The sequence below is a fragment of the Anomaloglossus baeobatrachus genome, chromosome 8 (assembly GCF_048569485.1).
Source record: "Anomaloglossus baeobatrachus isolate aAnoBae1 chromosome 8, aAnoBae1.hap1, whole genome shotgun sequence".
NCBI lineage: Eukaryota > Metazoa > Chordata > Amphibia > Anura > Aromobatidae > Anomaloglossus > Anomaloglossus baeobatrachus.
This window is the reverse complement of record NC_134360.1, coordinates 177,543,817-177,557,990: the sequence shown is the minus strand read 5'-3', so window position 1 is coordinate 177,557,990 and position 14,174 is coordinate 177,543,817. Positions and strand designations below refer to the sequence as shown.

General features: G+C 46.6%; 1 pseudogene; it reads left to right on the top strand.

The window, feature by feature from the left end:
- The first annotated feature begins 317 nt into the window (after window positions 1–317).
- Window positions 318–2,436, top strand: LOC142250065 (ubiquitin-conjugating enzyme E2 D2 pseudogene; annotated as a pseudogene).
- The last annotated feature ends 11,738 nt before the right edge of the window (window positions 2,437–14,174 follow it).

Here is a 14,174-nt window from a genome sequence, read left to right as displayed (position 1 = left end):
CACAAAAGTTGTTCGTTAGCAGCGATGTTGCTAGCGATGTTGCTTAGTGTGACGGGGCCTTAAAGATCAGACTGATATTTGAGCTCCCTGTGATGCTGTTTTTCTCTGGAAAGTACCGTTTGTGGTCTTCATGGTTTTACACTTTGATCCCAGTTATCCAGTTCAAGGACTTGTGCCCATTGTGTGGACTCCTGCCGTTTGGGAGACATATGTGGTGGTTGTCCAAAATCTATTGCACTTTACTAAAAGACGCATTGCTCTTACAATATGAACTCTTTGCTAACTATGAGTTTTGTAGAATAGATGAGCTTTGCAGGTCTAGTTGGAGATGACATGTTTCATTGGCAAGCAACAATTATGGGTACCAATGACAGTCCATATCAAAGTGGTATTTATTTCTTGACACTCCATTTTCCTTCAAACCTCCCAAAGTTGCGTTTACAATGGGAATTTACCATCCAAATATTAACAGCAATGGCAGCATTTGTCTTGACATACTCAGATCACAGTGGTCCCCAGCTTTAACTATTTCTAAGGTTCTTTTGTCAATTTGTTTACGGTTATATGACCCAAACCCAGATGACCCTCTAGTGCCAGAGATTGCACACATCCACAAAACAGATAGGGAAAAGTACAACAGAATAGCCTGGGAATGGACTCAGAAGTATGCTAATGTACGCCCTGGGCAAGCCAGGGATCACAGGTCATGACACCATCACACACCCCACATTCCCTGCAGGCACACCAAGGTCAGAACACAAATCCTTGTTGCCCTCCTCCAGGGGCTGATGTCCACACCAGGGGGTGGGCCAGGCGGTTGGCTCCGCCCACCAAGGAGTTCACAGTCCTGGAGGCGGGAAAACCAAGCAGTTGAGAGTTGAGTTTGAGAGTTGAAGGAAGGGAGAGGGAAGTGGTAGAGGAGCAAGTGAAAGGAGTTGAAGTGAAGGAGAAAGTGACAGCAACAGAGCCTGAAGTTGGTCCGGGTGTGTGCCCCGGACTGAGACAGCAAGGTTGGCAGACGGCCGTGACCGTCTGCAGGAGTGGCCTATTGGAGTCTACCGTAAGGACCGTGGACGGGTGGTGGCCCGGCGGTACCGGACCGGTACATAAAGAGAAGCCAGCACCATTGGCAGGGGCCTTTCGGATCCCGGCAAGGCTTGGAGTCGCCGTACAATTTGCCAAATCCATCAGTGAAGGGGACCTCCGGGTCTCCCAACAGCCAAAGTCCCGATTGAAAGCAACCGTCCAACCATATTGGAGAGACACCGCCACCGTCAAGGCACCAGTTTCTCAGGGCCAGCGCCTGCGGGCAAAAGAGGGGCTCCTCCGGCTCATATCCAAGCTGGGGAGCGGGTTACCGGTGGGAATCCATCGCTACCAACAACTGTATTTAGGTGCAGGGACGAGACAGTCACCGCTAACTTGCAGGGAACATCAACACCGCAGCCGTCCGAGGGACCCGATCAACCAGCCGCTTGTTTACCGTGAACTGTGTCATCATCCTTGGGCTGAGTGAGTACCTCCGTGCCGTGTGGCACAGCGCTGCCCCTGCGTCCCTGCACCTCAACAGGCCCCATACCCGCCTGTCAACCATCCTAACTCCCCATCATCGGGCCCCGGGACCACCAACCCCCTACCCACGGAGGGGAGGGCCAACATCTAGCTGCTCCATACCACCACTCCCGGGATCCCCATACAGAGCAGCTGTGGTGTCCACACAATCACCACAACCGTGGGTGGTGTCACGGACAATAAATCCTCAAAACCAATCCCCTTTTCACTCACGGGCGAGGAGCGCCGCTCGAGTCCCCGGGATCTGGCCCATCGCTCGAGCCACCGAGCAACAGCGGCCGCGGCAGCCGGACCCTGGAGGGCAGTGCAATGATTAATGATAAGTAAGTAAGGCTGAAAAAAGCCTGGATAATAGAATCAGAATTACAAAGCCCCTCCATTCTGATCTCTTTATTTGGTCGCAATTTCTAGCATCGTTCAATGGGTACAATTATATCATGGGTCCTGAAGTGTCTAATCCAGACTTATTATTTACCAGCGCTTTTTCATCTAGCGGTTTAAGTTCTATTTTCGGTTATGAGTGGTGCCAAGGTGCTTGGCCGTCTTCTTGGAAAGGCTCTGGGCTTCGCAGCAATGTGACACTGTTGGAATTGTTTCCCATTGTTGCAGCTTTCGAGCTTTGGCATGATGACCTAGCCAACCAAAACATTTGTTTCTACTAGAAAACCTAAGAACGGTCCCTGCCAGTTTTGGCTCTCTTGCGCCATATGGATTAAGGAGCGTCAAGTTTTAGGTTCCAGGTGTAATACAGCGTGCTCATTGTCACATTCTATTTGGCAGGATTTTGGGAAGCTGGTGCCCAACGCCAATCTGGAGGGACGCCCATGTCCCCCAATCCTGAGGGACCTTGTCGAGACTAACTAATGGCATGGATAAGGACATTGGTTTCCCCTTCTACAGCTTTACGGTAAGGCGTGGCAACAGTGCTTGGAATTCACAGAAAATGTATCTGGTATTTCATTCCATTTTCAGTTATTGGGCTGGTCCAATGTTACCAAGTTTTTCATTATACACCAAGCCATGAAAAGATGGGCCAAAACTAGGTTATGCATTGACAATAGACATCCCATTTTATATGCAATCCTTCTGAAATTAATAGACTCCTGTAACTCAGTTTGCTTTTCATTCTGGGATGTTTTCCTCCTTGCTACCACCTTTAGACTGTTCTTTGGTGCTCTAAGAGTTAGTGAGCTAGTCCCGCCTTCCAAAAACAAGGTGGGAGTGCTTCAATTTAATGACATCCTAGTTACCAAGTCTTCAGTGTGTATTTGCATACAGAGACGTAAAACATACCAATTACTCAGAAGAACATGGATTAGGCTCTTTCCCTCTCCTAGTCCGGCTTGCCTGGTGTGGCTTTTGACTGAATTTGTGTCAATCCGTAAACCTGGCCTGGCGTTTCTAGTTCACATATATGGATCTCCTCTCACCAAATATCAATTTACTTCCCTATTTTGTCGCTGTCTGGCCTCTTGTGATTTAGATCAAACTCATTTCAGTACCTATTCATTCCACATTAGGGCATCCAGCAAGGCGGCAAGTGCCGGCCTGTCAGACACAGACATCCAATGAACTGGTTGTTGGCATTCAGTCTGCTTTGTTAGATACGTCCATCCCGATTTATTACAGGATTAATCATACTGTTTCTTTTTAGGTCTGGCAACACCTAAAATTTGGATACTTGGGCATTTTTATGTGTTCTGGGCCGCTCAAAGACCCAATAATCGTCCGAGAGGTCGTAAACTAGAATTCAGCAACATCGAGCTCCTTTGGAGGGGTATCAGAGGACTGAAATGGTCTCAGGTCCTGTTGGAGGTGGAAAACATCAGCAGGCAGTTGCCCGCCCCCACGAGTTTGGTCATTCATGCCGGTGGTAATGACATATGGACCCTGATACTGGTGTACCTGCAAACCATGATGAGGTCAGACTTAGACAGCTTCCCGGGTTTTTCTTAAAACTACGGATAGTTTGCTCTGAAATTTGTGTTGGGGATGGGGTTAATAGTTTAATGGTGCTCAGTCTGGTGGGCAGTGTAATGATTAATGATAGTGCCCCAGACTGTGCAGCAAGGGTTAACCTGCTTTTGTTGGGAAGTGGTTCCATCCCCTGTCCCCCATTGGCTATGTGCCCCCTGGGCGGAGGATATACAGGCTCAGCTCCTCCTTACATTTCAAATGTACCCATAGTATGCTTCCCTCACCTTTATATGCTGGAGCTGGGCTTTGTCTATCCTCTTCCCTCAGGGGTCTGGGATTCGGTGGCAGTTCCCCCACCCTCCCTCGCTGTTATTATGATGTTTATCAGTGTATAATAAGTGATCCCTCTTTCTACTTTGTTCACAGTTTAATAAAGGTTACAAGAAAAGTCACATCAGCGTGTTTACAAGAGATTTGGTGAGAGAACAGAATTCCACGGTCGTGGTGATGGTGTAACCCTTCTTACCATTGGAGTTGTTTGGTTATTCGTTTGTTGACAGTTGAATGAAAAAATAATGAGAAGTAAAGCGGTTACCAATATCTACCCAAAATTTGGTGCCTGTGGTCTTTATTTGCGATGGAGATGGGGTTAATAGTTTAATGGTGCTTATGTCTGCGCAGTCTAAGAAGATGAACAGGACCAATTCTTTTTACTCTCTATATTAATGACCTTGTGGATGGGATTGATAGTACAGTGTCAGTCTTTGCCGATGACACCAAACTATGTAGGATATTAAAAACTGACCTGGATAGTACAATATTACAAAAAGATCTGGATAAGATGTCAGAATGGGCAGATACTTGGCAAATGAGATTTAATGTTGATAAATGTAAAGTAATGCACCTAGGACGGAGTAATCCTATAGCTGCGTATACATTAAATGGAAGTAAACTCGGGACTACAGAACAGGAGAAGGACTTGGGTATTCTCATTACAAATAAGCTGAGCAGCAGCACTCAATGTCAGGCAGCAGCTGCTAAAGCAAACAAGATTCTAGGGTGTATAAAAAGAGAGATTAGATCCCGTGATCCCAACGTATTGTTACCCCTCTATAAATCACTTGTAAGGCCACATCTGGAATACGGGATCCAGTTTTGGGCTCCACATTTTAAAAAGGACATTCAGAAGTTAGAGTCAGTTCAAAGGCGGGCAACTAGACTATTACAAGGAATGGAAGGCCTCCCATATGATGGCAGATTGAAAAAGTTAGATATGTTTAGCTTAGAAAAAAGACGTCTCAGAGGAGATCTCATTTATATGTATAAATACATGTGTGGTCAATATAAAGGACTGGCACATAACTTATTTCTTCCGAAAACAATACTAAGGACCAGGGGGCACTCACTGCGAGTGGAAGAAAAGCGATTCCGACACCTAAATAGGAAAGGGTTCTTTACAGTTAGAGCGGTCAGACTGTGGAATGCCCTACCACAAGAGGTAGTAATGGCAGATACTATAACAGCTTTTAAAAAAGGGCTGGATGATTTCCTCAGTACACACAATATTGTTGGTTATAAATGACTTAGTGACTAAATGTAGAACTGGTGGAGGAAGGTTGAACTAGATGGACCTAGGTCTTTTTTCAACCTAAGTAACTATGTAACTATGAACAACACCCTTACCAGCATGCTCAAGGCGGTTCATTCACACAAGTGAACTGACTGGCCAAGACTTCTGCCAGAGCTAGTGTATCTCTACAATACTACCACACACTGCTCCACTGGAAATACTCCTTACTATTTGATGTTTGCTGACATTGCTCTGGATATCTCTGGACCAGGCTAGATGAGTCAATTTGAGCTAACTAGAAATGTTGGGAGTCGTTGCCATGGGCAATAGCTGAAAAATGGGAGTATGGCCTCTTTAAGAGTTGCGGTGGTAACTTGCTATGGTAAAGTGGGTTTCTGAAGCATTTAGCCGCGACACTGGATCTCCATGCAGGCTTTGGTTGGATGGTAATTGGACTGGTGCTCTGCTATGGGAAATCTATATCTGTGCTTTAGTGTTGTTGCAATAATCTCTGAAAAGCCTCTCTGTTGATACAGGACATTATCCGCCCTTGTCACCCTCTCATCACCTCCAGCCCGGCTTGTCTCAACTGCCAACTGTCATCTCTCCCTGGTTACCATAGTGACCAGGCTACAGAGGATATTGATCAGATATTCTCCAATATAGTCCCTTGCCAACACCTATACCACCCCCTGCTGGTCTCCAGCGGTATTACAGAACAACAACTTGCAGTAAATTTAACAGAATGACACCAGGTAATACATTAAACCATCAATTATTCCTCAGACCCATAAAAATGCAAAAACTTTTGTAATGGCTCCTTCTGGGTCATTACACATTCACCCAAATGAAGAACACTCCGCAGGAAGTAGGTGTTTCTGTATCTCAGTCTACCATAATGAGAGATTTTTTAACCTTTTCCCGACATTGGGCATACTAATATATCCTATTTTGCAGTGCTTTCCTGCAAATGGACATACCGGTATGTCCTGGCTATCGTGTGGACACTGCAGCTATTCCTGCGCAATTGCAACTGGGAGCTCAGCTTAAGTGATAGCCTAGCTCTGGCTATTTAACCCCCTAAATGTTGTGAACAATAGAGATTGTAGCATTCACTAGGCTGGGAGACAGAAGGCGTTCCCTCTCCCACCTGATCAGGACCCCTGCAAAGTGATCACAGGGTCCCGCTCACTGCCATGGCAACCCAAGGTGAAATGACGACCTCCTCCAGGTTACCTTGCTATGGTGGCCTGTTAGACCATGCCAAGAGCATGGTCTAAGAGGTGTCCTTTCGGTGTCATAATTACAAATGTAATGCATTGCCATGCTTGTGCATGGCAATACATTACACCAGTGAACATACTAATAAAAGTAAATGTGCAAAAGAGAAACTAAGTAAAAAAAAAGTGTTAAAAATTGTAAAAATATAGAAAAATGTCAAAAAAGTTACACCAATGAACACGTATATTTATGTATACATATTTGGTATTGCTGCATCCAAAACAACCCTGTCTAAAAATCTGAACTTCACTGAACACAGTAAAAAAAATAAAAAACCTGTCAAAATTTAGGCTTTTTCATCAAACCAATGGAGAAAAGTGGAAAAAAGTGATCAAAAAGTAAAATACAAATAAATATGTTATATATATATATATATATATATATATATATATATATATATATATATATATATAGATATACACACAGTATGTGTGTGTTATATATTCCCTTAAAGGGAATCTGTTACCATATTTTTGCTACCTAGTCTGAGAGCAGCATAATGTAGAGACAGAGACCCTGATTCCAATGATGTGTCACTTACTGAGCTGCTTTGTGTAGTTTTTATAAAATTACTGTTTAATCAGCACTAGCTTATCATTAGAGGCCTACTTTTCCTCCTTCTTGGTAGTCCAGCATATTCATGAGCTGTGTATAACTACTAGATCTGCAGCAGAGAAAATATTGATTTTATCAAAATGACAGAAAACAGTTCAGTAAGTGACACATCACTGGAATCAGGGTCTCTGTCTCTACATTATGCTGCTCTCAGATGCAGGTGCAAAAACCTGGTGACAGATTCCCTGTAAAAGGTCATCTTGTCCCACAAATAACAAACCACCATACAGCTCCATCAGTAGAAAATTAAAAAAAAGCTATAAAACCATCTTATCACTTATACAACATGGCAAATGGCATAAAAAAATAAATAAAATAAATTATTGACCTGCTTTTTATTTGTTTATTTTGTCTCCAAAAGATCGCAGAAAGGCTCAGTTCGCATTTGACTTGTGCTCTATGCTGAGCGCTTACACTGTGGTTTATGTATAAATCTCTGTAATATGGAAACATTCACTATAATGAGACAGAGGGAGACACTATGGACTTTCTCTGGCCTATAATCCAGCGGTGTCCGGCTTTTTAAGCATGGTTGGCCACAGTTTTGTGCACTTCTAAAAAGACGGACACCGCTGAACACGGGCCAGACAGAGTCCAGAGTATCTCTGCTGCCTCATTATAGTGAATGGATCCCTCTGGAGTGTCATCTGAATCACGAGATTTAGAGATATAGATGTAAACTCGAAAGTAAGTGCTCAGTGTAGAGCTCAGGATACAGGTGAACCAAAAGGTAATGTAAAATGTTCCCCAGAAAAGCTGCAACTCACTCTACAAAAAAAACAAGCCTTCACTGTGGTCCGTCATCTGTCAATTTAAATATGGGGGGCTTCCACATTAGTGGTATCACATAGACTCTGAGAAAGCGCTATGGCTTCCCCCAAAAAGAAATACAGTAAAATCTCAACACCCAAATCCAAATGCCTGCCTCCCTTTTGAGCCACACAAGTTTCATATTTCTGTAGTGAAGAGAACCTACTTAATTAAGCAGGTGACTATCTGCAGAAGCACATGCTAGGCACAATGTATGGGCACTACAATGTACTGGGTACAACAATGGTAGATTTGCATTTTTCACTCGGCAACATCAATTGTTGCTTGATTCTGGAATATGCCAATGGAGTCAAAATAGTCACTGCACCTGTAGATAAATTCACAGATACAGTAGGGGCTATTTTTATAATGGAGACACTTAAGGGGGGATTCTCCTTTTCTGGCTCTTAGGGGCTCTGTATATGGTGTATGCAAACTGTTCTAGGAAAGTCTGTGCGCCAAGGGTCAAATAGCACTCATTACCTCTCTAGAAAATCTTGTTGTATGGCTAACTAGTACTGTATAGCGACATATCGAGTATTGCCACGCTCTGCAGAAATTGTGTGGCAAATTTGATTGCAAAATTTACCCATTTACCCATGTAAAAATGTAAAATATGGGGCTAAATTAATTATTTGGGGTTTTTAAAAGTATTTTTTCTTCACCACCGAATGGTATAATATTTTGTGACACACCTGTGGTGTCAATATGCTCACTGCTCCCCAAAAATTAATTGACGGAAGAAGTTTATAAAATGGGGTCACTTGTGGGGGTGTTCTGTTGTTCTGGCACCTCAGGTACCCCCAAACCATAAAAGCAAAATCTGCTCTCTAACATGACACTTCTTCTCAGCTTTCCACTGTGCCTGAACAGTAGTTCCCAAGTACATGTAGGGTATTGGGGCACTCAGGAGAACTTGCACAACACTTATTTTCCTATTAGCCATTATAAAAATTAAAGTAAAAAAAAACAAAACTTGAGGCTAAAACCATTTCAGTGGATACCGCATTTCTGCATCTGCACCAGCCTTAGCCGCCTTGTCCCAGCAATCCGTGAACTGTTGAATATCGGATTGAGACCAAAATATTTTCACATTTTTTGGATTGCTATATAATTTCAAATTAATTAATATCTTTTTTTCACCTTACTGGAGTGCCTGGTTAATATTTCTTCAGTTACGGGATCGAACCCTACCTGAGCAACCATATCCAGAAGTTCCGAGTTTTTCTATTCTATCATGCCCTCAGGGGCGTGATAACATGGAAAGAGGCTGACTACTCTGGGAAACGAATGTCCCACTGATTAGGAAAAATCCATAATTAGTATAGGAAAAGCGGAGCTTAAAAATATTTTTTTAAAAAACATTGAGTTAAGTAAATAAAATTATACAGGGCTGGTTAGGTAGGGAATATAGTCATACAGATGTGAATGATGCTGGGTTGGAGGGCATAGGGGACCTGACAGGTTCCCTTTAACTATATACTCAAAAAAAATCTGCATTACTCTGTTATGTCTGGTGCAGGCCTAAAGGTCACTCACTACATGACCTCTTTGTTATGGGGTTCTGTAAATCATGCTTCTGCACCATAGGTAGCAATTGACATAACACAGTATTTCATTATTTCTTGGATTATTCCTTTTTATTATTGCTAACTTTACATTATACTTAATTTATAGAGGATAAATTTATTTTTTTATAAAAGGACCAATGCTGCCAGATACTTTAGCTAATGTTTCAACATGTTATTTACTAGTTTTTTTCAAATTTGGAACTAAGTCTAGGAAGTAGTGATGAGCGAGTACCAAAAAGCTCGGGTGCTCGAGGCTCGGGCCGAGCATCCCAAGATACTCGTGTACTCGGCCCGAGCACCGAGCCCAATGTTATCCTATGGGAGACCCGAGTATTTTTCTGAAATGACCCCCCGGCAGCATGTAGAAACCCTAAAAATGTCACAAAAGTCTCAGAAGAGTGCTCAAATGACATGGCAACAGCATGGGGAAGACCCCTTGAAGCATTTATCACTCAAAAGTCACAGCTGTGAACAATTTTGTCCGAGTTTTACGCCATTTTTACGGACTCACCAGAAAACCTTCGAAAATGACACCAAAATGAATTTACATGGCGGAAATGTTAAGGGCACATACCCAATAGTGAGATAGAGCTGGTGTATGTTACTTTTTGAGATTAATACATGAAAGATTTTACGTGAAAACATTGTGTGGCACTCCAATGTCCAAAACGCACGTTTTGTGCTTTTTACTAGCGATGTCGGTCATTTTTTTTTTCATTCTATCTCCCGTCGGTCGGTCTCGCTCTGTCTGTCTCTCTCTGTCTTGTCTGTCCCCCTCTCACAGTCTGTCGGTCATTCTCCCCCCTCTCTCTTACTTACCGTTCCCCGATCACTGCCGCGGCTCTAAACGGCTGTTCTCTAAACTCCGGCGGCTTTTCCTCTTTTGAAAAAGCCGGCCGCTCATTAAACAATCTCGTATTCCCTGCTTTCCTGCTTTTCGGCGCCTATGATTGGTTGCAGTGAGACACGCCCCCACGCTGAGTGACAGGTGTCTCACTGCACCCAATCACAGCAGCCGGTGTGTGTGTGTATACTGTGCAGTGAAATAAATAATTAAATAATTAAAAAAAAACGCGTGCGGTCCCCCCAATTTTAATACCAGCCAGATAAAGCCATACGGCTGAAGGCTGGTATTCTCAGAATGGGGAGCTCCACGTTATGGGGAGCCCCCCAGCCTAACAATACCAGTCAGCAGCCGCCCAGAATTGCCGCATACATTATATGCGACAGTTCTGGGACTGTACCCGGCTCTTCCCGATTTACCCTAGTGCGTTGGCAAATCGGGGTAATAAGGAGTTAATGGCAGCCCATAGCTGCCACTAAATCCTAGATTAATCATGTCAGGCATCTCCCCGAGATTCCTTCCATGATTAATCTGTAAATTACAGTTAAAAAACACACACACCCGAAAAATCCTTTATTAGAAATAAAAAACACTAACAAAGTCCCTCATCACCAATTTATTAACCCCGACAAACCCTCCATGTCCGGCGTACTCCACAGTCCTCCAGCGTCGCATCCAGCACAGGTGAAGGTGACAGGAGCTGCAGAATACACCGCCGCTCCTGTCAGCTTCACACAGCATCTGAAGACAGCCTCGCGATCAGCTGAGCTGTCACTGAGGTAACCTGGATTCAGCGGTGGATGCAGCGGTGGCCGCAGGTAACCTCAGTGACAGCTCAGCTGATCGCACTACTCACCGCCGCACCGGTCAGCTCCACGCAGCAACTGAGGTGAGTATAGCGATCAGCTGAGCTGTCACTGAGGTTAATCGCGGCCACCGCTGGATCTGTCGCGGGCGGAGGAGGGGACGCCGCGCCCTCCCTCTGCTCGGGTCCGGCTGCCGCTGCTGCCGCGGCCTCTGCTGTTACTCGGTGGCTCGAGCAATGGGCCGGATCCCGGGGACTCGAGCGGCGCTCCTCGCCCGTGAGTGAAAAGGGGATTGGTTTTGGGGATTTATTGTCCGTGACGCCACCCACGGTTGTGGTGATTGTGTGGACACCACCGCTGCTCGGTATGGGGATCCCGGGAGTGGTGGTATGGAGCAGCTAGATGTTGGCCCTCCCCTCCGTGGGTAGGGGGGTTGGTGGTCCCGGGGCCCGATGATGGGGAGTTAGGATGGTTGACAGGCGGGTTATGGGGCCTGTTGAGGTGCAGGGACGCAGGGGCAGCGCTGTGCCGCACGGCACGGAGGTACTCACTCAGCCCAAGGATGATGACACAGTTCACGGTAAACAAGCGGCTGGTTGGACGGGTCCCTCGGACGGCTGCGGTGTTGATGTTCCCTGCAAGTTAGTGATGACTGTCTCTTCCCTGCACCCAAATACGGTTGTTGGTAGCGATGGATTCCCACCGGTAACCCGCTCCCCAGCTTGGATATGAGCCGGAGGAGCCCCTCTTTTGCCCGCAGGTGCTGGCCCTGAGAAACTGGTGACTTGGCGGTGGCGGTGTCTCTCCAATATGGTTGGACGGTTGCCTTCAATCGGGACTTTGGCTGTTGGGAGACCCGGAGGTCCCCTTCACTGACGGATTTGGCAAATTGTACGGCGACTCCAAGCCTTGCCGGGATCCGAAAGGCCCCTGCCAATGGTGCTGGCTTCTCTTTGTGTACCGGTCCGGTACCGCCGGGCCACCACCCGTCCACGGTCCTTACGGTAGACTCCAATAGGCCACTCCTGCAGACGGTCACCGCCATCTGCCAACCTTGCTGTCTCAGTCCGGGGCACACACCCGGACCAACTTCAGGCTCTGTTACTCTACTTCACTTCAGCTCCTTTCACTTGCTCCTCTACCACTTCCCTCTCACTTCAACTCCAAACTCTATCTAGACTGCCTGGTTTTCCCGCCTCCAGGGCTGTGAACTCCTCGGTGGGTGGAGCCAACCGCCTGGCCCACCCCCTGGTGTGGACATCAGCCCCTGGAGGAGGGCAACAAGGATTTGTGTTCTGACCTTGGTGTGCCTGCAGGGAATGTGGGGTGTGTGATGGTGTCATGACCTGTGACCCCTGGCTTGCCCAGGGCGTCACAGATCCAGTGATAGCGGGTAACCTCAGTGACAGCTCAGCTGATCGCGCTACTCACCGCTGCACCGGTCAGCTCCATGCAGCAACTGAGGTGAGTAGTGCGATCAGCTGAGCTGTCACTGAGGTTACCTGGATCCAGCGGTGGCCGTGAGTTACCTGACTGACAGCAGCTGATCGCGCTACTCACCTCAGTTGCTGTGTGAAGCTGACAGGAGCGGCGGTGTATTCTGCAGCTCCTGTCACCTGCATGCAGCAGAGCTGGACGTGATGCTGGAGGTCCGTGGAGTACGCCGGACAAGGAGGCTTTGTCGGGGTTAATAAATTGGTGATGAGGGACTTTGTTATTGTTTTTTATTTCTAATAAAGGATTTTTCGGGTGTGTGTGTTTTTTAACTGTAATTTACAGATTAATCATGGAAGGTATCTCGGGGAGACGCCTGACATGATTAATCTAGGATTTAGTGGCAGCTATGGGCTGCCATTAACTCCTTATTACCCCGATTTGCCAACGCACTAGGGTAAATCGGGAAGAGCCGGGTACAGTCCCAGAACTGTCGCATCTAATGTATTCGGCAATTCTGGGCGGCTGCTGACTGATATTGTTAGGCTGGGGGGGCTCCCCATAATGTGGGGCTCCCCATCCTGAGAATACCAGCCTTCAGCTGTATGGCTTTATCTGGCTGGTATTAAAATTGGGGAGACCGCACGCCGGTTTTTTTAATTATTTATTTATTTATTTTACTGCACAGTATAGACACGCCCACCGGCTGCTGTGATTGGGTGCAGTGAGACACCTGTCACTCAGCGTGGGGGCCTGTCTCACTGCAACCAATCATAGGCGCCTGTGGGCGGGGAAAGCAGGGAATATGAGATGGCTGTGTGCAGAGCACAGCGCGCCCGCCGGTATAAAGGCTCGGTCATGCTGTGCGGGCCGGCCAATCACTGCAATTCCACAACTAACAGGGCTGTGGCATTGCAGTGGTCTGCCAGCCAATCCCTGCATGAGGGCTGGCTCTCAAAAGAGCGCCAACATGCAGGGATGAAGACCACGGGTACAGCACGAGTATCGCGAAATTACTCGGTACCCGCCGAGTAGCCCGAGTACAGTGATACTCGTGCGAGTACCGAGTAGTAACAAGCATACTCGCTCATCACTACTAGGAAGTAATAAGTTACATCAGCCAATCAGCTACATTGGCAGAATCACTGAGCTCAGTGATTGGCAGTCACATCCGCTGCAGTCATGATGTCACTGACCGTTGCAGCCTGTAAACAAAGAGCAGAGAGGCAGCCTAGACCTGAGGAAGTTGAGTAATGTTTTGTTTTCTTTGTCGCTCCATTGGGAGACCCAGACAATTGGGTGTATAGGCTATGCCTCCGGAGGCCGCACAAAGCATTACACTAGAAGTGTAAAGCCCCTCCCCTTCTGCCTATACACCCCCCGTGCTCCCACGGGCTCCTCAGTTTTTTGCTTTGTGCGAAGGAGGCAGACATGCACGCATAGCTCCACAGATTAGTCAGCAGCAGCTGCTGACTATGTCGGATGGAAGAAAAGAGGGCCCTTAACAGGGCCCCCAGCATGCTCCCTTCTCACCCCACTCTTGTCGGCGGTGTTGTTAAGGTTGAGGTATCCATTGCGGGTACGGAGGCTGGAGCCCACATGCTGTTTTCCTTCCCCATCCCCCTTAGGGCTCTGGGTGAAGTGGGATCCTATCGGTCTCCAGGCACTGAGACCGTGCTCCATCCACAGCTCCTGAGGACTCTGCTGGATAGGAGCCGAGTATCGTTCAGGGACATGGCCCTGCTACTTTGAGG